This window comes from Diceros bicornis, chromosome 27 (assembly GCF_020826845.1).
Source record: "Diceros bicornis minor isolate mBicDic1 chromosome 27, mDicBic1.mat.cur, whole genome shotgun sequence".
Lineage (NCBI taxonomy): Eukaryota > Metazoa > Chordata > Mammalia > Perissodactyla > Rhinocerotidae > Diceros > Diceros bicornis.
This window is the reverse complement of record NC_080766.1, coordinates 9,097,279-9,119,758: the sequence shown is the minus strand read 5'-3', so window position 1 is coordinate 9,119,758 and position 22,480 is coordinate 9,097,279.

The window sequence follows — 22,480 nt, the reverse complement described above, 5'->3', positions numbered from 1 at the left end:
TTATGGTGATCTGGTACTTTATTTGTAGATTGTCTATTCACATGACTACCTCTTATGATTTCATGGCAGTTCAATACAAATTTGAGAACATGTAAAATCTATGTAAGTCTAATAATGCTGTGTATTTATAGTTCACTATCCAATTTTTGAAGTGATCAAAATATTTTCCATAACTGCTCTTAGTTGAAATCTCAAAATTAGTTATCTTAATATATATTGAATTAATTAAAGGTTGTGCTTAAGAAGCTAGGAATGTATCATTTTGTTTACCTTGCCATCTGTCCTAATTACATATCCAAGGTTACTGGAGATTATCCAAAAATGTGTAGCTATTGTTGACTTAAAAACATTACTAGCTGAATTCTTTTACAAAATAAACAATGATTAAAAATAGAGTAATCTTTTAGAGTAGAATTAAAAAAAAACTGGTAAATGAACATGGGCTCTTCATCAAGGAGACCAATTTTTCTGAAATTGTCTTTAGTGAAAATTCTCACATTCACTTGTATATAGCCAAGGTAAAAAAAGTAAAATTATGAACCAGTATTTTCTCAACTCTATTTTTAGTTTCAAAGTTTGTTTCATACTCTTATAAAATCCACACATTCTTTGGGCTCTTGATATCCAGTTTAAATATTCTGAGATAAGATTGTGAAGAGACTAAATCTTAAAATAAATGACTAGCCTTCACCCATATGATTTTACCTCTGTTCTTGATCATCGTTGTCATTTTCTGACCACCTGTTTATTCCATCACATTGACTGAGGACTCTGGCATCTGTCTCCTTCCCTCTCCGTTTTAAGTTTCACCATTTTTCTGTGGGATTACATTTTCCATGAGAATAAACACTATTAGCATTTATTATTTTTTAAGTCAATCTCTCTATTTATGAGCAGTTAACAGGAAATGAAAATCTTGTTCAACCTCACTCTGCCATCATCTCCATGTGTATTAATCAGGATTCAATCAGGAGGTGAAAAGCACACAGTAATTTGGAGTATTTAATACAAAAAATTATTAACTATAACAGGGGATTGTAGTAATGAGAAACTGATCAATAAGAAGGAGAGAACTCTAAAGAACATAAGAATAGCATATATAAGTGTAGCTACTACCCCTAGAACAGAGATAGAATGCCCACAGAAGAGGACTACTCAGGGCTAGATCCAGACCTTGTTGGAAAAGCACAGCCTTGGCCACTGAGTGGCAGACAAGTCACTGGAGCGTCACCAACAGAAATTGCTGGAAAAGTGTTCTCTAGAACTTGCCATAAATCTACCCACTAGGTTGCTAGTGAGCTCTTCACAGGGAGATGTATTATCAGAGGACCTCCACTAGGAAATCAACAAAAGGGAAATTGCATTTTGATTTTATTACCAAGAAGGCAGTGGGCTACACTAATTATTTAGGTTGTTGAAACTCTTTGGAAACTAAGATATTGGAAAAAACTAAAGGGGGCAGGATATGTGATAAATTTGGGTATATCATGAAATATTAGAAGAACCAATAAAAAGCACTATGATCTGATTGCCTATATAGCCTCAAAATAAGTAATCAATTTTTCTAGTCAATTAACAAACCAGTCATTTCAATCTTGCAAACCAATATTTTTTAATTATTCAAGTAATTCCATCAAAATGATCAAGTACGTATAGCCACTAAGTAGGATGTTAGATGTCTTATATTTTTTTTAATTTAATTTAATTTTTTATTTTATTTTGGTCACATTGAGATGTCTTTTAAAATAATGATGATTATGTAACACAATAAAGATTTCAGAAGACATGATTCCTCTTAAAGTTTAAAAGTCTGAAAGTAGGAAAAAAACTGGAATTGCATTGCTTGACTGTCTTACAACTTCCACTTTTTTTAATTCTTTGATTCTAGTTTAGAGTATATTGTTTCATAACTTCAACATATTTGACCCTCGCTTCAATGTGGGAGTTGGTGAGATGAGAAACTTCAAACTGTGATTTTGAAACCCCCAGTTCAAATGCTCTGGGGTGATACTGTGAAGAGACTATTCCTTAAAATAAATGATTTGATCTTCAATCAAGAAAAGTGTTAACTTCCTGGAAACTTTCCAGTTTGCTGTTCTGAAGAACTCAATTTAGCAATTTCATCAACTTTCACTTATCCATGCTATTGGAGAGAAGCAGTGGCATGAATAATCTAAAAGTGCAGTTAACTTTAAAAGAATTTATATGAAGTGATTTTCTGTAGTATATTTAACATCTTAGTTGTGTTGTACCTAAGCTAATAATAAAATTAGTTTTTCTTTCCTCAGGGCATAATAATTGGTAGCTCAGTAAAATAATGTGTGATCAGGGAAAGGCAGGCACTGTTGTTAGTTAACATGAAAAATTCCTTAAGCATTGCAGCCATATGTGGAGAGTTAGTTGAAAATTGTTGATGATAAAAAAAGTTTACTGTGTGTGAAAAACTGGAGAATCAGTACAACTGGTGCTACAATATGAGGTGCTGACTGGACTTCATACCTATGTTCATTAGTGAGGTGGCTATTCTTTACTAGCCTACCCTTCCACGAGTCAATGAATTTACAAGCATTTTGTAAATTATAAAGCATATCATAAATATATCTTAAATTGGAAGTTGTCATAATGTGGTGCACAGACTCATCTTAATTCCCATTAATACACATGTGGAAAGTGTCTTTTTTTAATGTTAATTTTTTTCCTATGTTCTCTCATTTCCTGTTTCCCATTTAACCAGATAACAGGTTCTGTGATTCCTTATCTCAAAGAATGATCTTAGAAGATATTTGTTTCTAGAAGCCTAAGTCTACTAAAAAACAAAAATGACAAGAGAGAGTTTCCTGTAAATTAAGAAGAGAAACTCTTTGGCTACAGGTAGAAGAGAGGATGATAGAGTAGTCTGGAAGACTTTAGGAAAAGTGAGGCGCATGAAGAGGCCATTGAGGAGATTTGAGTTCATGCCAAATCAACAGCAAGCTTCATCTGCTGAGAGAAAAAAAGCCTGAGTAGCTACAGTAGCTACATGGAAATGTGGATTCTAGTACCTGATAACAGCAACAAATGCAGCCAACTTGAGAAACGTGTAGGGAGCGTGAAGTCGCTCTAGGGTCAGTGTGTGTGGGAGCCTGGTGGCTGCAGAACTTGCCTGGGAGAAGTAGAGAGAGAATAGTTTTGAAGAAACATTTTAAATACCACTCTTCTTTAATTTGTTGACTCTTTTGCTTAGCAATCTAAGGCAACAGCAGTAATATCAGGGAAAGATCAATGCCCTATGCAAGAGTGAAATTGATGGAAACTGGTGTAGCCTGGCAGTCATTCATAGACATTTATTTTCCATCTCCTCTTCCTGGGTCACAGATTTTGTCAACTGCCTCCTCCTAAGGTTTCTCAGAGTCATGCTCATGAATATATGAAAACTTAATGCATGATAACGGTGGCATCACAAAAGCATGTAGAAAGAACAGATTGTTTATTAGATAGTGTTGGGAAAATTGGCTCATTACATGAAGAAAAATAAACTTGGGTCTCTACCTAACTTCACACAGAAAGGTGGACTCCAGATGGTTTAAAGCTTAATGAAAAGTAAAACTATAAAGTCAGTAAACAAGCTTGTTAAAGACTATCATTGTTACTAAGATACTATGAAGAATTTCTTAAATAAGATTTTGAAAGCACTAACCATGAAGGAAAACAAACAAACAAAAGATTAAAGAGTGATGATGTTGAATCAAGATACCATAAAAAATATAAAAGATGAAGGAATGCATGAAATGGATAAGAATTAATATTTAGCAGATAGAGATTATACCAAGATATACTGATAACTGAAAATCAACTATAAAAGCTAGCAATCCAAATAGGAAAATGAGCCAAAAGATGAATAGGCAATGTACAGAAGAGGAAACTCAAAAACTAAGAAGGATATGAAGACAGATATTTTGTAGTTCATTATTAATCAGATAAATGGAAATAAAAAAAATTAGATATCACCCCCTAAACCTAATTGGACAATGGTAAGTCTTCCCGGGATGTGTGGAAGTAGGTCTCCTGGTGACCTGCTGGTGTAGCTACTCTTAAGAGCAGTCTGGGTCTACTTAGTCAAATAAAGTGCATGCACAACCAATGACCCAGGAATCATATACATATTGAAGATATTCTCACATAAATCCATTAAAGGATACATACAAAGACTTGTACAACCTGTTGTCTATCCTTGGAAGGATGAATAATTGAAATGTGGTGCGTGCATGTCACAGAGTATTATGGATCAGTTAAAAGCAACTAGCCAGTTATAAACATAACAACATGAATTAATCTTAAAAGGTAGGACTGAGGAAATAAAGTGTAGGAAATAGAATGAGATAGTAACATAACATTATGATCCTAAGATTAAAGTATGTGCAGCTAAAACAACAGGAGATATCTTCCAAGCATACATACAGCAGAAACGTTCACAGAAAACAGATTAGAATAGTTGTTGATGGGGAGAGAGTGTGAAAGAAGAATGTAGACAAACTAAAGGATTCATAGGGAACAGATTCAGAAGAGGTTTCAGCGATGGTCCACAGGAAAAAGCATCATCTGCGAAAGCTAAAACTTCTAGGAACTGAATTTCTACAGGCTGCCCAGCCTTCACTTGAGTGTGCCTTATCCTTTGCCTCTTTCTAAAGGCTTTCACGGCTATTTTTAATGGGAAAAGGATAGTATCTTCAATAAATAGTGTTTGGAAAACTGTATATCCACACGAAGAAGAATAAAATTGGACTCTGATCTTGCATCATACACAGAAATCAACTCAAAATGGATTAAAATCTTAAATGTAAGACCTGAAACTGTAAAACACTAGAAGAAAACATAGGGAAAAAATTCCTTGACATTGGTCTTGGCAATGATTTTTTTGGATTTGACACCAAAGCACAGGCAACAGATGCAAAAATGAACAAGTAGTACTATGTCAAACTACAAAGTTTCTGCACAGCAGAGGAAACAATTAACATAATGAAAAGGCAACCTATGGAATGGAAAAAAACATTTGCAAACTGTATATCTGATAAGGGGTTATATCCAAAGTTAATATCCACACAGAGTAGAATTGTAGTTACCAAAGGCTGGGGGGGGGGGCGGGGAAGGGGAGGTAAAAAAAAAAGAATGTAGAATGGTGGTTACCAGGGGCTGAGGGGAGGTGGTCATGGGAGTTATTGTTTAATGGGCACAAAGTTTCAGTTTTGCAAGATAAAAAGAGTTCTGCAGATGGCTGGTAGTAATGATGGATGCACTACAATATGAATGTACTTAATATCACTGAAATGCACATTTAAAAATGGTTAAGATACGGGCCGGCCCAGTGGCGCCAGCAGTTAAGTGCCCGCGCTCCACTTCTGCGGCCCAGGTTTTGCCAGTTCGGATCCCAAGCGCGCACAGACGCACGGCTTGGCAAGCCATGCTGTGGCGGCTTCCCATATAAAGTAGAGGAAGATGGGCACGGATGTTAGCCCAGGACCAGTCTTCCTCAAGAAGAAAAAAAAGGGGGGGAAGGATTGGCATCGGATGTTAGCTCAGGGCTAGTCCTCCTCAGAAAAAAAAATGGTTAAGATATTAAAGTTTATGTTATATGTATTTTATTACAATAAAAAAATTGAGAAAAAAATGTTTAGCTCAGCACCTGGCAGCTATTTTGGTGACTATCCAGCAGGAATAATGATGATCAATGTCCTGTGACTTTGCTCGGGGCCCTTCTAAGCTACTGCATGAACCATGCCAACTGTGTGAATTCTTTCAACCACTCAACATACCAGAACACCAGTAAGAAATTGGAATTTGCGTGAGTGTGGAATCTAGTGAGAGTTGAGTGGGCGGGCATACATGAGAAAATGTTTCCCCTTGAACTTGCTCATTGGATTTGTGCAAGACTGAAATAACTTGAGGCCCTCAGAGCAAATGTAGTGATTAAATATAATTTTATCTCCTTTTCTAGATTAACACTTACATCTTTCAATAGCAACAAATAGTATTTTGGAAAGGAATGAATGAGCTCAAAAAAATACATACAAATTTGAACTGATAAAAAAATTACTAAAGAGAAATTAAACAGCAAAAGCCTACAGTTAAAAACAACGGAATATATATGTGTGTGTATATATATATATATATAAACAAAATCTTATTGAAATTATTTTTCAGAGTTCGACAAATTAAAATCTCTCTTTCTGGAAGCAGTAAAAATTTTACAAAAATCAAATCATTAAAGATACAGTGGAAAGCTTATGAGTATATGGGATTAAAAATAAGAGAAAAATTTATGTGGTAGGAAAAGATTGATATAGAAAACAAAGAGCGCCATTGATTTTGCTGAATAAGAATTCAGAATGAAAGACAGAATCCACAGTCAGAATTTTAAACAAAATATATTTTTATAATTAAAAAATGTTGGGTACATGAAAATATTTTTATAATTCACCATTAAATCAAAACAAAGTAAAAAATAAGAAAAAGTCTGATGATTTTGATTAGACTGAAATGAAAATAGTATTTTCATTAGAAAGGACACCATTAACAAAAAGAAAACTAGAAGAAAAAATGCAAATCAAAAAAATTCTCGCAAATCTAATGGTAACAGGTCATAGCTCTTTCCAAATTGACCTTCAATTTTAATATTCCATATTACACTTACCTATATTATATGAGAGTGTGTGTTTATCTAACTGCTTACATGATTGAATATTCTCAAATTTTAAAATATTTGTCAATCCAGTAAATGTTAACAGACATATTGTTTTTTGGGGTTTTTTTTGTTACTTTTTATTTATTTATTTTTTGTGTGTCTGAGGAAGATCAGCCCTGAGCTAACATCCATGCCAATCCTCCTGTTTTTGCTGAGGAAGAGCGGCTCTGAGCTAACATCTATTGCCAATCCTCCTCCTTCTTTTTTTCCCCAATGCCCCAGTAGATAGTTGTATGTCATAGCTGCACATCCTTCTAGTTGCTGTATGTGGGACGTGGCCTCAGCCTGGCCAGAGAAGCAGTGTGTCAGTGCACGCCTGGAACCGAACCCGGGCCGCTAGTATCGGAGCACGCACACTTAACCGCTGAGCCATGTGGCCAGCCCCCATGTTGTTTTAAGCGTAAGTAAAATCGGATATCTTGTCACTTTTTATTGGCCATCTGTCCTTTATTTCCATGAACCGTTTCTTCACTTTGAGTTTTTAATTCCATGATCTCTTCCCTGTACCATTTGTTTTTATATGAATAAAAAGCTATAATTTACAATGAGGTATATACGTTACAGGTATAAATGTAAGCAAGAAGCACAGTTCAATAGGTTGTTGCTTTCTCTTTCTTTTCTACTTATTTTGAATTCATTTCAAAGTTACAGAAAAAATTGAAGAAGAGTAAAAAATGCCCCATTTACTCTTAATCTAGATACTTCATTCAAATTTTAAAAACTATCCCAATAATATAATTTACATCAAAAAGACCCAACCCAAGACCACATGTTACTCTTGGATGTCATTCAATTCAGGACAATTCTTCAGTCATTCTTGACTTTAATATCCTGCACATTTTTGAAGATTACAGAACAGTATTTTTTTAGAATATTCCTTAGTTGGATTTCTCTCATATTTCCTCATTAGATTTGCATTATTCCTTCTGCGCGGAAATATCACAGGAATGCTGCTGTGTTCTTACCATTACATTCCAACAAGTGCCATGTGATGTGAATTTGTCCCATCATTTGTGATGTCTGATGTAATCACTTGAGGTGGTATCAGCAAGGATTCTCTACTGCAGAGTTGCTTCTTTTCCTTTTGTAAACAAATAAGTGCTTTGTGGGTAAACACATAGAGACTATGCAGATATGCCATTTCTCATCCAGGTTCCAGTCACTATTTTAGCGTCAATTGGTGTTACTTGCCTGAATTTAATTGTTGTGATGGTGGTTGCCAAGGGTGATTTTCTAATTACATGATTTATTTTACATTTGTAATTTTGCATTCTACTGCAAGAAAAACATTTTTATTTTCCCCTTCATTTATATATTTATGTCAGTGTGGACTTGTGAATTCCTATTTTATTCAATGTGATAAAAATATGTGTGTGTGTATTTATGTATACTGTTATGATCATTATTTATTTTGGCACTCAGATTGTTCATTTTGGCCAGTGAGAGTGATAGCCTCTTAAAACTGGCGTCCATGTCCTTATGATATATCTTCTTCATTCTTTGAGTACTTTCTTACTTGTGCAACATAATCTTCCAGAGTCAGTCTAGTTCTTTTCCTGCCCAAGCCCTGGAGTCAATCATTTCTCCAAGGAATGTTGGTTCCTTTTAGTGGAGAATATTTATAGAACAAGGTCTTAGATCTAGGTGTTCTCATTTCTCCTGGGGATTTGCTGGTCCTAGGCCCTGTCAGTGGTTGAAGTCAGAAAATATATGCATGCATATTCATTATACGGGTTCACACACACACACACACACACACACACACAGCTTTACACCTACAGTTATTTCTATATCTGTTTACACCTATACTGCAGTTTACACCTATACTTCTAGGTTCAATATAATACTTGAGGATTCATTCTATCTAGCATTCACCCTTTTCATATTTGAAAATCTTTTCTTTAAGCGTGAAACTTGACTCTAATTATCTTCACTGTATTCCTTGGTGTGTTCTTTCAATCCCCTGTGTACAGAGATCTATGAACCTTACTGGGATGCTGCTCCTCTTATTTCTGCTTAATGGCTTTTTGACTAATTATGAAAAAAAGAATGGAAAGAAACAAGGAAGGGCAAAAGGAAGGAAGGAGGGAATAAAGAGAGGAAGGAGGGAATAAAGAGAGGAAGGAGGGAAGACAAAAGGAAGGAAAGAATTTGATAAGTTTTGGCTTGTGTTTCTATTAGTGTAAACTTCATTCCAATTAAGATATAAGGCATTTTTCTCACCCCAGTAGGTTCTGTCACATTCCCTTTCAGTCAACCCGTCACTCCAGTTCAATCACTGCTCTCATTTCTATCAACATAGCTTAGTTTTATCTGTTCTAGAAATTCATTTTAATTGGATCACAGAATAAGTATTTGTGTTCAATTTGTTCTCCTGTGAACAAAATTATTTTGAGATTCATCATGTTGTTGTATGTATCACTATTTCATTCTTTATTATTTCTGACTTGTAATAAATTATATGAATATACCACAATTAATTTATCCATTCATCCACTCTTGGGCAATTTAGTTATTTCCAATTTGGAGCTAGTAGGTAAATAGCTTTATAACATTTTATACAATTCTTTTGAATAAATATATTTTCATTTCTTTTGGGTAAATACCTAGGAGTGGAAGTGTGGGTCATAAGATGTGTGTATTCTCATTTTATGAGAAACATGCTACTCAGAAAAAGTTTTTCAAATGAGAAAATTGTTTTTCAAAGTGATTATATCATTTTATACAGCCACCAAATATGCCTAATGACACTTTTATATGAAGGGATACATTTTAATACCAAGATATAAATGTCTCTTCTCATAAACACATTCATTCTATTCAATCATTTCTAAAATATGTGCTTAATATTATTTAGAACCTCTAAGAATATTCATTTAAATATCAGTTATTCAGGAAATAAAGATAAATCCTTTGGTGATTGAAAAATGAATGGCAAAAAAAATCACTAGAAGGTTTGCAGAAAAGCTTGTCTTTCTCTCTCTTTATGCCCATCCCCGCCCCTCCACATATCTAAAGGGAACAAATAAGTGACCAAAGTGTCTTACTGGGAAAATTATCTAAAATAAATAACTACAATAATTTTATAGAATCTAATCTAATCTCACATTTTTAAACAATTATAAAGATCTTCCCTTTTCCTTCCTAGTGCTAATTTCTCCTTGCTTCATTATTTCTTTTTACGGTCTAATAGAGCATTATATAATGCCATATTGAAAAAGCTCTATTTTCTTCAGACATTTACCTGAGCACTAATTAGTTGATTTGTTACTGTGTTAAGAAAACCTTTTCTTTTTGATGGAGCATGACCCATAAATTCGTTTTTCTATAATTGACAAGGTTGTAACAATGCTTCTAAAGAATTTTAAAGTAATTTTACAGAATTAACATACATATTTATTTCTGTTTGTTTCACCACACATCACAAACTTAGCATAACAGAAAAGCCATTAAAATAAAAAGAGAAGCAGAATTAGATGCTATAAAAGTTCTCATAGAATAGCAATATTTGCAAAGTAAAATATTAAATATAATTGTTTTTAAAAAATATTCTGACATTATACATTATTAAACAGAAAAATATCCTTGAGTGTATAAATTCTGATAATGAAGATGTATATAAAATAAATACTTAATAATATATTTTTTCTTAATAATTGTACACAGCATTAATAAGAGAAAAGAATTAAATGTAAACACACTAAATATGGTGGTCTGGTTATGCACTTGTTACATTCGAACAGATTTGTTATCTATTATAGGCATTTAAAGCAATACTTAGCAGCCTCATTTATTCTTTTAGAAACTTTAAAACCCACAATTGTAAAAGAAACAGTCTCATAAACCTTTTGATCTCCACTTATATTAGAACAAGCACTTATATAGAATGAAGAATATAAAACTTATTTTGGCAAACTTTGCTTAGTGACGAATACACACTAGCCTGATGATACCCAGTGAAAATATCCTTGGGTAAGCCTTCATTAAATTTGGGGGGAAAATACAGCTTTTTTAAAAATAGGGGATGCAGGGGCCAGCCCCGTGGCTTAGCGGTTAAGTGCATGCGCTCAGCTACTGGTCGCCCAGGTTCAGATCCCAGGCGCGCACCAACGCATCACTTGTCTGGCCATGCTGAGGCGGCGTCCCACATACCGCAACTAGAAGGATGTGCAACTATGACATACAACTATCTACTGGGGCTTTGGGGAGAAAAGGAGGGGAAAAGGAGGAGGATTGGCAATAGATGTTAGCTCAGGGCTGATCTTCCCCACACACACAAAAAAAAAATTAAAAAAAAAATCGGGGATGCATAATCTCAACAATTGCCAGCGTATGCCTTTTATTCTTCCACATTATCCTCATTAAATTTTAGCAATACAACTAATATATATAAATCAAATACTCTTACTGCTACAAGAATAGCGTTTATTAGGATAAACTAAAAAGACAGTAAGAAAAAGTACTATAAATAAGAAGCAGCATAAATATTTGTATGATATTAGTATTTTATGGCTGACTAGAAAGCAAATCAATTCTTTTTTTTTTTTTTTTTGTGAGGCAGATCAGCCCTGAGCTAGCATCTGCCAATCCTCTTCTTTTGGTAAGGAAGACGGGCCCTGGGCTAACATCCGTGCCCATCTGCCTCCACTTTACATGGGAGGACAAGCGGTGCGTACACGTGCAAGGGGGCTCCGAACTGGGGAACCTGGCTGCCGCAGCAGAGCACGTGTACTTAACCACTTGTGCCACCAGCCTGGCCCCAGCAATTCAATTCTTGAATACTTAAGTGAAAAAAATTTCTCGGTTATTAGCACTATACAATGAAAAATAGATATAAAGTGAAAAATGTGATTAAAGAATGAACACTGTCTCATGTAGTATTAAATAACATCCATCCACAGATAATAGCTAATTAAAATAATTAAACTATTGTTCTAAAAAAAAACTATTTGTTCAGCAAGAAATACACTTACAATAAAATTTTAATTTATATTTTAATTTGTAATATATTTGTGTGTTTGATGAATTATTTACCAATAATTTTAATAACTCTTTTGTGACTAAAATCTTAAACACTTAGAACCTATAGACCAAAAAATTTTTAAATAAATTTTAATTTCTAATCCATAGTTTTACAGAAAATTATGATAAGGAAATGAATAAATACTATGAATATAAAACTATATTGTGATAAAATTCTTTGGTTATAGTTGAATAAAAATATATTTTTGAATAAAGTAAAATTTTCCACAAAGATGAGTTTTTTGATATATTTTTAAAACGTTTATTGGTACATTTCAAATTACATTAAAAGGGTAACATAGTTTTATTTTTAAATATTCACATTTAACATATTAAATTGACACAGTTTATATTTAAATTTATGTAAAAAATGTTAGACGTAAAGTGAAAAAATGTGAGAGATTATATGCTTTTTCAGATAGTTTTATTTGGGGCATAAGTCCAACGCCATTTCTATTTTATAGATGAAGGCTCTAAAGACAGACTAAATAACCGTTAACACTGAAAATGTAAAAAGAAACAAATAGCGATTTAAAGACAAATCATATTTATTTTCACCATACTACATCTTTTAATATAAGTGATAAAAATATGTGCATGATCCAACAGACCTAAAATTATACACTTGCATATGCTAATTTCTCAAATTTATGACTTTATGATAAATTCAAATAGACCACCATGCTTTGGCTTACTTATATATGTATGTACATACTTACTACTCTACATATGATATCAAGTTGGAAGCTTCCTTAGATGACATTTTTCCAGGTGGACACTGAGGTTCAAGATGAAAGGTTATTTTTCCATTCATTAACCTATTCATTCCTACTGAATCCAAATTAGACTCTAGGAGTGCAGGATTCCAGTCCACTCTTGTGTCAATTACATGAAGCACAACTTTGTAGGAAATAAAATTAATCACATTACAAAGGTTGAAAGCATTTCCTTTAGTTCCTATTGGACACCTTAAATTTTTGTCATATTTTGCTATTGGTAATCAATATATTAATAGAATTGGAAAAATAGAGAGAGCACTAAATTGTAAAAAAATTATTCTTGAGAATGGCCAACTAAGTCAAAAAATGAACAGATAAGATTTAATGGATATGGCACCAGAGAGGTCATTTGTCAAAGCAGATGTGGTTAGCAACACAGGGAACATTAGCCACAGACTGGTGAAAAGAGACTCCAAATTCAAATAACTGAGGAGAGAATAGGAAGTGAGGAAGTAGAGATGGCAAATGTTGACAACTCTTCAGCATCTTGGCAGTATATTCTATAATAATGAAAACGATGAACTTTAGCATCAAGACAGGAGGGTCTGAATCTTGATTCTGATACCTAAAAGCTGTATGATTTGGGCCAAGTCTTGACTTGCAGATTCTCCAGATGCCAATTGAGGTGAGAGTAAGGCTATCTATCTCGTTGGGGCTATTGTAAGCATTGTAGGAAATCATCTATAGAAAGTATTTAGCATAGTGCTTATCGAATAATTAGTGTGTAATACATGGAATATCCAACAGTAAATAAATAAATACATTAGGAGGGAATAAATAATTTAAGGGTATATTTTACACAATAATTTTAACTATAAAATGTGCCTAAAGATAATTCACGGCTTATTGGCAAGTTATTTCATATTGGAATTATTAGGATCATTGTAATTTAATGTTTAAATTTATCAAGATTAAAAAAACCCACATAAACTTTTTATACGAGGTGGGGAGCCAAGACAGAACTTCTTCACTTAATGAAGGTAACGTAAGGGTTTTTATTATTCAATTTCAAACTAAATACTTTGAACCTTAAAAGTGTTGTTGTATTAGATGAATGTAAGTAACTCTTCTTGAATTATCTCTAGATCTATGAGGATTCAAATATCTGATAGAAATTATGAATGCCAGAAGTAAGCTCAAAACCTCTCTGCTCCTGATTCTACTTTTCAATTAATTCAGAGGCACTATACATCTTGATTTCACACAGAAATTTAGTGGTAAAATTACGATCAATTCTTAAAAATGTTTTTGCCATGTTTATACGCAAGTGTGCCTGATTTTTTTTTTTACTTGTTATAAATTTTAGAAAATATCTAATTTAAAACCATTAAGATGAAGTTAGTCACCAAAAATTAGTAAACCTTTTCATTTGCAACAATATGTGTGATATGTGTAAAAGTCTAATTATATTAATAATTTTGACTAATTTAGAACAAAAAAGTCTTTAGTTTTTAAGTTACTTATCTAACTCAGATAACTACCTCAATCTCACAGCAAAGAAAAAAGTTTTGTTGTCATTACTGTTTTTGAATTTTTATTTTGTCTTTGTGTAAAAGATAGTGGCGTCTTATTCTGTGGTAGAATAGTTCAGAACTCTTTAAAGTAACTTTAGGTAAATAATACTTGGTTTACGGACATGAAAAATCAATGTGTAAAAATCTATAATATTTTATCATACTAATCATGCTAACCTGTAAATCAAATATGAATGTTTATTTAGTATCACTGTTACAAAGAAATCTGATAGTGTTAGAAACTTGATGGTTTTTACCCATTCTGCTATGGAGGAAAGAAAAATCTTAGATTTGCATGATGATCAAGTATATGTTTGTAATAAAATTACATGTTTTAAAATGATATGTTCATTTATGCATAACTATTTGTATTAATTTTATAATAAAATCTACATAGTCTCATTAAATAATGTCTCATATATCAAGTGTCAAACTTTATTAAACACGTTTTTTTTCAGGGCTATTGAAGGACAAAATAAATCATGAGAAGTATATGATTAAATTGAGGTATTAGTGTTTTTTTCTTTTACATATATAAATATATTTAGCTTTTATGCAACTTTAACTTTTAATGTATTGCTAATCAAAAAAAGAGAAAGCACTTGTCAATGTAATTGAACAATACCACCTAAAAATTATCAACAAATATGTGTGTACTTTCTTCTCTGAAAATTTGTGAATGATTACTTTCTTGGAGAATCAGAAAATTATATTTGAGTTAAACTATGATTAATTGATTCAGGATGGTTCTTGTTGAGTAATTACATACAAGGCTCTGTCAATACCATTTGCTTTCAATTGTTCATTAAATAAAATATAACAGGGACAGGTTCACTAAGTAGTGAATGAAATAATGATACTGAGTGAAAAAATTCAAATAAAAATATATGCAATGTGAACTAAAGAAAAGGTAAGATAATAGAATCGGAGTGATTGCCTTCAGGATGCCGAAAAATTGAAGAAGTCTGCTAATGATTAAAATGTTTCACTTAGTACACTGCAAAATATTCCCTAGCCATACTTCATAACACGCAGTGTCATGAGGCACAGATAAGGTTGAAGATTAAAGTAGAAACTGGTACCAAATAAGGTAAAACTTCAAAAGCCCAACGTGGTATCAAGGAGAACAAGGTTAGTAGTTTTATAGAGTATCAAATGTAATTTATCATTCAGAAACTGTATAATCATGAGGAAGGTAACCTATCATTCAGGTGGAATTTACAACTGATTTTGCAGTTCTCAAAAAAAAAGCTCACTTTTATAAATTTTTTATTATTTGTTAATAGCATGCTCTGTCAACTCAGTAAATAGTTGTATTTTTCCAAAACAGATAATAGACTTGCAACTTACTTAAGAAAATAAAGATGAAAAGATATACACCTAAAAGCTACAATTTGAAATAATAATATTCCTCTACTCAGAGGGATGATTCAAAAAGCCAAGACAGTAGTGAATGAAATAACTTTTAAAAATATAGTATATAGTGTACTAAAAATTCTGAAGGTTACTTATAAAGTTTGTGGACAAGTCCAGAATAAATCAATTTTATCTTTTAGAAAATTGTATATTTAATTCGATTTATAATACTCTTACATCTAATCCTAATTTGAACACCTCCGTAGTGTGGTATTTGTTGCTTCGAGATACCTTTTACCTATTACCCGTGGCTGATCACTTTATCCAATTACAATAGGCTGAAGAATCTCCAATCATTAAAGCCTTGCTATAAAGTAAACTCTTTCAGTGCCAAATGCAGTATAATGTATCAATTGGGTAAGGATTATAAAGGTGTTTGTCATGAGATGAGTCAGCAGAAATTATAATTATTTTATTTTATTTATCTTTCAGTTCCATGCAGTAGGAGTAAAATGCTTAAAACAGCTGGAATTTAAATGTTAGAAAACTAGAATTCTAAAATTCTAAATGTTCATGACTATTGAAATCATCAAGTCAGTAAAAAGAAAACTGATGTGGAACCTGTTCTCTGTACCAGCCTATAACTCAGCATTATGAATAATTAACAGGAATAGTACCAAACTCCAGTTCATCAGGTGTTAGGAAAAAATAATGCTCTCTTTTCTCAGTATACCTGGGATGGAGACTTCACACTACAGTGTTGTGCTTACAGTTGTATTGAGGCGATCTGCAGTATTGACCCACATAGTATCAATAATGATGTATATTGAACAAGTCACTGCTAATAAAAATCACGAATTTTAACAATGCCACCACCATCAACCAAACCCAGATTGCTGGGGTCTCTTTAGTGAGAAAAGATCTGGAAAAACTGGGCAACATTCCAAGAGAAAGCAAACAGCTAAAGATAAGTAGACTGCTTCCCCACCATTTCCTATTTTCTCCCAGAGATGTGTCATTTGTCATTTGTTCTTGCCCTGTGGGAGTGCTTGAAAAGGATATGACTTAAAAGGAAAGTTAAATATTTTTAGTACTTATGTTTCTGATAATAATGGGAAAATGAAAGATCAACTATGAGGTTATGCATTTAAAAATTTTGTGGCAATAAAAATCTTCCTACCCATTTAGTCTGCAAATCACTCAACTTTATTAATTTATGTTACCTACGTTGCCCCTATAAGCATGTGAATTTAGAATTCTGAGCTTACATAGTTGATACTAGGAAATTAAGCCTAGATAGAATACATAGATATGCTGTTGAAACAGTATATAGTAATAGATTCATCACACAGAAAATATTTACTGCCATATATAAGGTAAAATTTTTAAAAATACTGATGTCTTTGGTGTCAAGGAATATATAAACTGCAATTCATTTCAAAATAAAGTTTATTTTTTAATTAAAAATACTATTAGATATTAAAGCAATCAACTACATAAATATTTTAACCTGATTCATAAGTAAATCATTTCATTGAAACCTATAAGAAATTTATAAAATACCAAACCTCAAAAACCATAGCAAGAATATTTTATAAGAAATCTTACCTTCAAGGGAATGAAATGCATGATTAAAAAATAGTTTTATAAATAATTGAGTGTGGAATATTGACTTATGAAAAAAAGCTTGTTTATCTTAAATAATCAAGTTGCGTTTAGCATTGTTAGTTGCATGCTTTTAGTACTATTTAGATAGATGATAGATAGATATCCCAATCACTTAATATTTCCCAGGATCTATTCATGACTACGGACTATTCTAGCAGAATTAACAGCAATGAATTCTGACAAACCTCAGAGAAAGTATAATAAATTGACTGATTTGTTAAAATAAATGAGTTTAGGGTATTGTTGTTAAATGTTCTTTTTCCTTTTCATTGGGAAATTTCTCTTTCATTTCCATTTCATTCCCTTTCACATATGTGGCTTATTAACTGAGCTAAGAAAAGAATATCATTGTTTCTTCCAATGAAATCATGGCAATACAGGTTGTAAAATCTCTGGGTATAATTCCACATGACGCAGAGTACACTCTCGTTCCTCAGTCCTCCTTTCTACTATTTTACAAAATATGACATGGTATTTACACATCATTGAAATGATTAGATTTTCCTAAATTCACCCTATCTCAATTTACACATATATGTAATATATATTTTATGTAATAACATTTATATATAATTTCAGTACTTTAAGAAAATAAGCAAGAAAAGTAAATATACAATTTAAAAACCTACCTATATCTTACTTATGCTAAAACAACATGAATATTGAAAACATAACTGGCAATTTAATTTACGTTTATAAATTCAACAGAAATCTTTATTAGGGCTTTTTATCTCAATTTTGCTTAGCTATAGGTGCATCCATTATTACCGTAGCTCAAAAATGAATACTGTCGAAAGAAAGAGACTTTTTTACTTTCTTCATGTTATACTTACTAACCACAAATGAGGCCCTGAAAGTATTGCTTCGGACAATTTTCTGTCGGACAGTGCTGCGGTGATTCTACATTTTCTCCATTTGATCTACTGAAAGTTCTGACTACATCAGAAGATAAGAATTCCCTCCATTATGCTTTACTAACTAAGGGTGGGATCACAAACGTATTCAAATCAAGTGTGAAGGGAAATTGTTAAGCATATGACCGAGATGAAAAACACCCCAAATTACAAAATTTCTGAAATGGATACAAATTCAAAGAAGAATATAAAATAGATGACATGTAAATTTTAGCTGTATCCATGTCATACATTTATAATTTGTTAGATAAGCTATATTAGGCCAATTGCCCTGCAGAATATTTATAATGGGTACAAATTAATTGGGAAAATAACTAATGCATAGATAAACATAGGCCAGTGCTAAAAACAAAGAAACAAACAAAACTTACAAAGTATATATGCAAATAAAAATATATTAAAATTAGAATTTATGTATTTCAAAGGCCAAATCAAGACCCAATAGAATTATATATGTATGTTTATATATATGTAATTTATATATGTATACATTCATATATATAATATACATGTATATGTATATGTACAAAGACACAAATTATACTCACACATAGTCCTGTGTGAGCTTTCTGAATAAAACATAGACCACACTGACAGATTTAAAAGTAAATTTTTATTTTAGAATAGTACTTCATAACCAAATAATTAATTGATTTATAGTAAGGCCACAATAGAAAATGACATAAAATCTCATGAGTGTTTTCTCAGCCTCTCAATTATAAAGAAAAAATCATTTCAAACGTTTAAAAATTAGTCAGTTTGGGCATTTTCCCTTTCTCCAAAATTAAATTCTGTGAACAAGAGTCCCTAGGAGATGCCAAGATTTTCAAAGTTACTTGAACCCTTCTTAGTTATTTGAAGATCCTACCTTACTTTAAGAAAGCTATTTCATGATAGAAGAGTTTTTATCCTAATAAAATTTTTAGATAAGAGATATGTATTATGTCACATAGAATATACTCCGTACACGGGATGGTCAAACATTATACCATTTGAGTTAGGCAGTAATATTGTAACATCAGATTTTTTTATTGAAATTGCCAAAGAAAATTTTTATATATAGAAATTATCTTAAGCAGTGATTTAATAGACATAAAGCAATTGACTACATCGCTGAGAGGAGAAGCGCAAGTGTTCTTTCCTTCAACAGCCGTTCCATATGCGGTTTGTTGTACTCTAATCAGATAGATCTAACAACGAAAAATTGTCCTCTCTTTTCAATTTGTACGTCTTTGTACTTTAATCTTTTTGAATTGAATGATCTCATAGTGCTGATATAATCTTCTAAGAATTGAAGGATATTTAAGACACATTAATCTGATTCATCTATGTAATTCAATTTTTCAAGATATGTCAAATAAAATTGGTTTCAAGTTGTTTTCTATATAGTAGTTCAAATGCGTCCAGTACTACTAGCTGAATGCCAACACACAGAATATGAGATATGATGGATTCTTCAGTTTTGTATTTCTAAAGTAAAAAGTCCTGTGGCTAGAGAAAAAATAATAATCAGCACTCTACAGTCATTTTAAAATGCTACCTATTTTCAACTGTATATTTCATTAATGAGAAATAGTCTCCCTACCTTGTAGGTGAAGACTTAGAGAAAACATTGAGAAACTTTCTCTAACCTCAATATTAAACTTCACTTATCAATTGAAATTCACTTATCTGAGAACTACCACATTATTCATTTATTTCGCAGATCCCGCAAGTTTTGTATTTGATATATTATAGTTCTGCTTTGCATTATTTTTTCTGTTAGGCAATTATTATTCTAACCAATGTGGACAACTAGTCAACAAACTTCTTTAATTATCCAAAATCAGATTTTTACCAAATACTACTAAAGCTAATTTTATCAAACTTAATCTGTAAAAATGTATATTTCATTTTAGTTTACATAATTACCTAGTCAACTATTTCTTATATACTTTAAAATTAGGGTAGAATGTGGTTTAATCTAGCTAATATAAAGAAATGAGTGCAAATTTAATTCTGGGACACTTAATCAAGGAAAGGAAAGAGATATAGAAATGATTTTCTCCTGCTTATAATCAGGTATTTATTTTTAAAAAGACATGTTGATGTTTAAAAAATGTCAAAGCATATTTTTCAGTGAAATTGGGTTAGGTTATGCATGCTATGGAAACCAACATCCTGAAAATTTTAGTTCCTTGATACAACAAGGTTTAGTTCTCACTCATGTTACATGTGTACGGTGTGTGCTTCAGAACTGGGTTCTCTGGGTCTCCTCAATCAGAGACCCAGGCTAACAGAGAAGCCTGTATGTGGATGTTGCAGCTTTCCATGGTAGATGGAAAAAAAAGAGAGAGACAGAGATTTGCAAATCATTCACTCATTGGCTCTTAATATTCCAGCCTTTTCCACTCACATTTCATTAAATTGGTGATTTTAAACCTGTGTTCCCCTGACCAGTAGTATCAGTATCACCTAGGAATGTGTTAGAAATGTAAAGTTTGTGGCCCTACCTCCAGAGTTAACCTCTGGGTTTAAATACTCCGAGTACTTAAACTCTGGGTTAGAAATATGCGAGGTATTTCTGACAAGTTCTTTGCTGATGAAGATCACAGATTCATTTAGTCATCTGTATGCCGAATTGGGGCCTAGCAATCGGAATAACAAGCCCTTCAGTAGATACTGATGCACGATCAAGTTTGAGAACCACTGCATTAGGTAAACTTTGTCTAAATCTAACTTCAAAGGAGGAGCAATGTACAATCCTACCAGTGCTCTAAAGAGAATCAAAAACATTTGGTGGCCAACGACAGTAAATACATGTGAGTTAAAATACGAGAAAAATATGATTGTTGTTGGGTCCTAGCTCATTTCTTCTATAATCTTTTTTAGGAATATATTTTTATTGCACACCCATTGAAAGGAAACCTTGAGCTACAAATATGTGATGTAAACGTAGCACTCAGAGTTCACAATAGAGTTGGAGAGACAGACTGATTGAGTAACAACATGAAGCAGCTTATGTTAAGTGCCTATGTGGCCTTGTCAATGAACTCATGGGCTGCTTGGCTGAAGCTCTATATTGAGGGTTCTGGAATTACCATCATGTACGTTATTTAAGAATGCTGAGATCAATCCAACTAGGAAAGTTCATATGGGTAGGGACAAGAAGAAGGGCACATATGTCATATCTTTGCTAACTAAAAAGTGAAGAATTTTATGAGAAGAAATCAGGTTTAAAAAAAGAGAAAAGTGAGCATAATCATAACGGGCAGTTTTCCTGAGGATGCGTCATATGTCTCGTAGAAAAATAGTTTCAGAAATTATAATAGGTAAGAGGAAAACATTTTCCTCTATAGCACCACGAGTTCCCGTATGTTTCCAACTTCTTTTTAGTTGCATCATTAGGCCGGTTTCTTTCCCATCCTTCTTCTTAGCACGCAAGCATAAAGTCTTCTTTTTGCCTCAATGTGTTTTATTTCATTTTTTTTTAATTGAGGTAACATTGGTTTATGACATTATATAAATTTCAGGTGTACATCATTATATTTCAGTTTCTGTGTAGACTACATCATGTTCACCACCCAAAGATTAATTAACATCCAGCGTCATACACGTGTGCCCTGTCACCTCTTTCACCCTCTTCCCTACCCCCTTCCCGTCTGCTAACCACCAATCTAATCTTAGTATCTATGTGTGTGTTTGTTGTTGTTATTTTTATCTTTTACTTATGAGTAAGATCATACAGTATTTGACTTTCTCCCTGTGACCTATTTCACTTAGCATAATACCCTCAAGGTCCATCCATGTTGTTGCAAACGGCAAGATTTCACCTTTATTTATAGCTGAGTAGTATTCCATTGTGTATATATATCATATCTTCTTTATCCATTCATCCGTTGATGGGCACTTAGGTTGTTTCCAAGTCTTGGCTATTGTGAATAATGCTGCAATGAACATAAGGGTGCATACATCTTTATGCATTCGTGTTTTTGTGTTCTTTGGATAAATACCCAGAAGTGGAATAGCTGGATCGTATGGTAGTTCTATTAACTTTTTGAAGGATCTCCATACTGTTTTCCATAGTGGCTACACCAGTTTGCATTCCCACCACCAGTGTATGAGAGGTCTCTTTTCTCCACATCATCTCTAACACTTGTTATTTCTTGTCTTGTTAATTATAGCCATTCTGACGGGCATACAGTGATGTCTCATTGTAGTTTTGATTTGTATTTCCCTAATCATTGGTGATGTTGAACATCTTTTCATGTGCCTGTTTGCTACCTGTGTATCTTCTTTGGAGAAATGTCTGTTCAGATCTTTTGCCCATTTTTTTTCTTTTTTTTTTTTTTTTCATAGCTGGGATCTTATTTATTTATTTTAATTATAGTAAAAAACAAAATATACCATCTTAACCATTTTTAAGTGTACAGTGCAGTAGTGTTAAGTATATTCACACTGTTGTGTAACAGAGTTCCAGAACTTTTTCATCTTGCAAAACTGAAAACCTATAACCATTAAAACAACTCC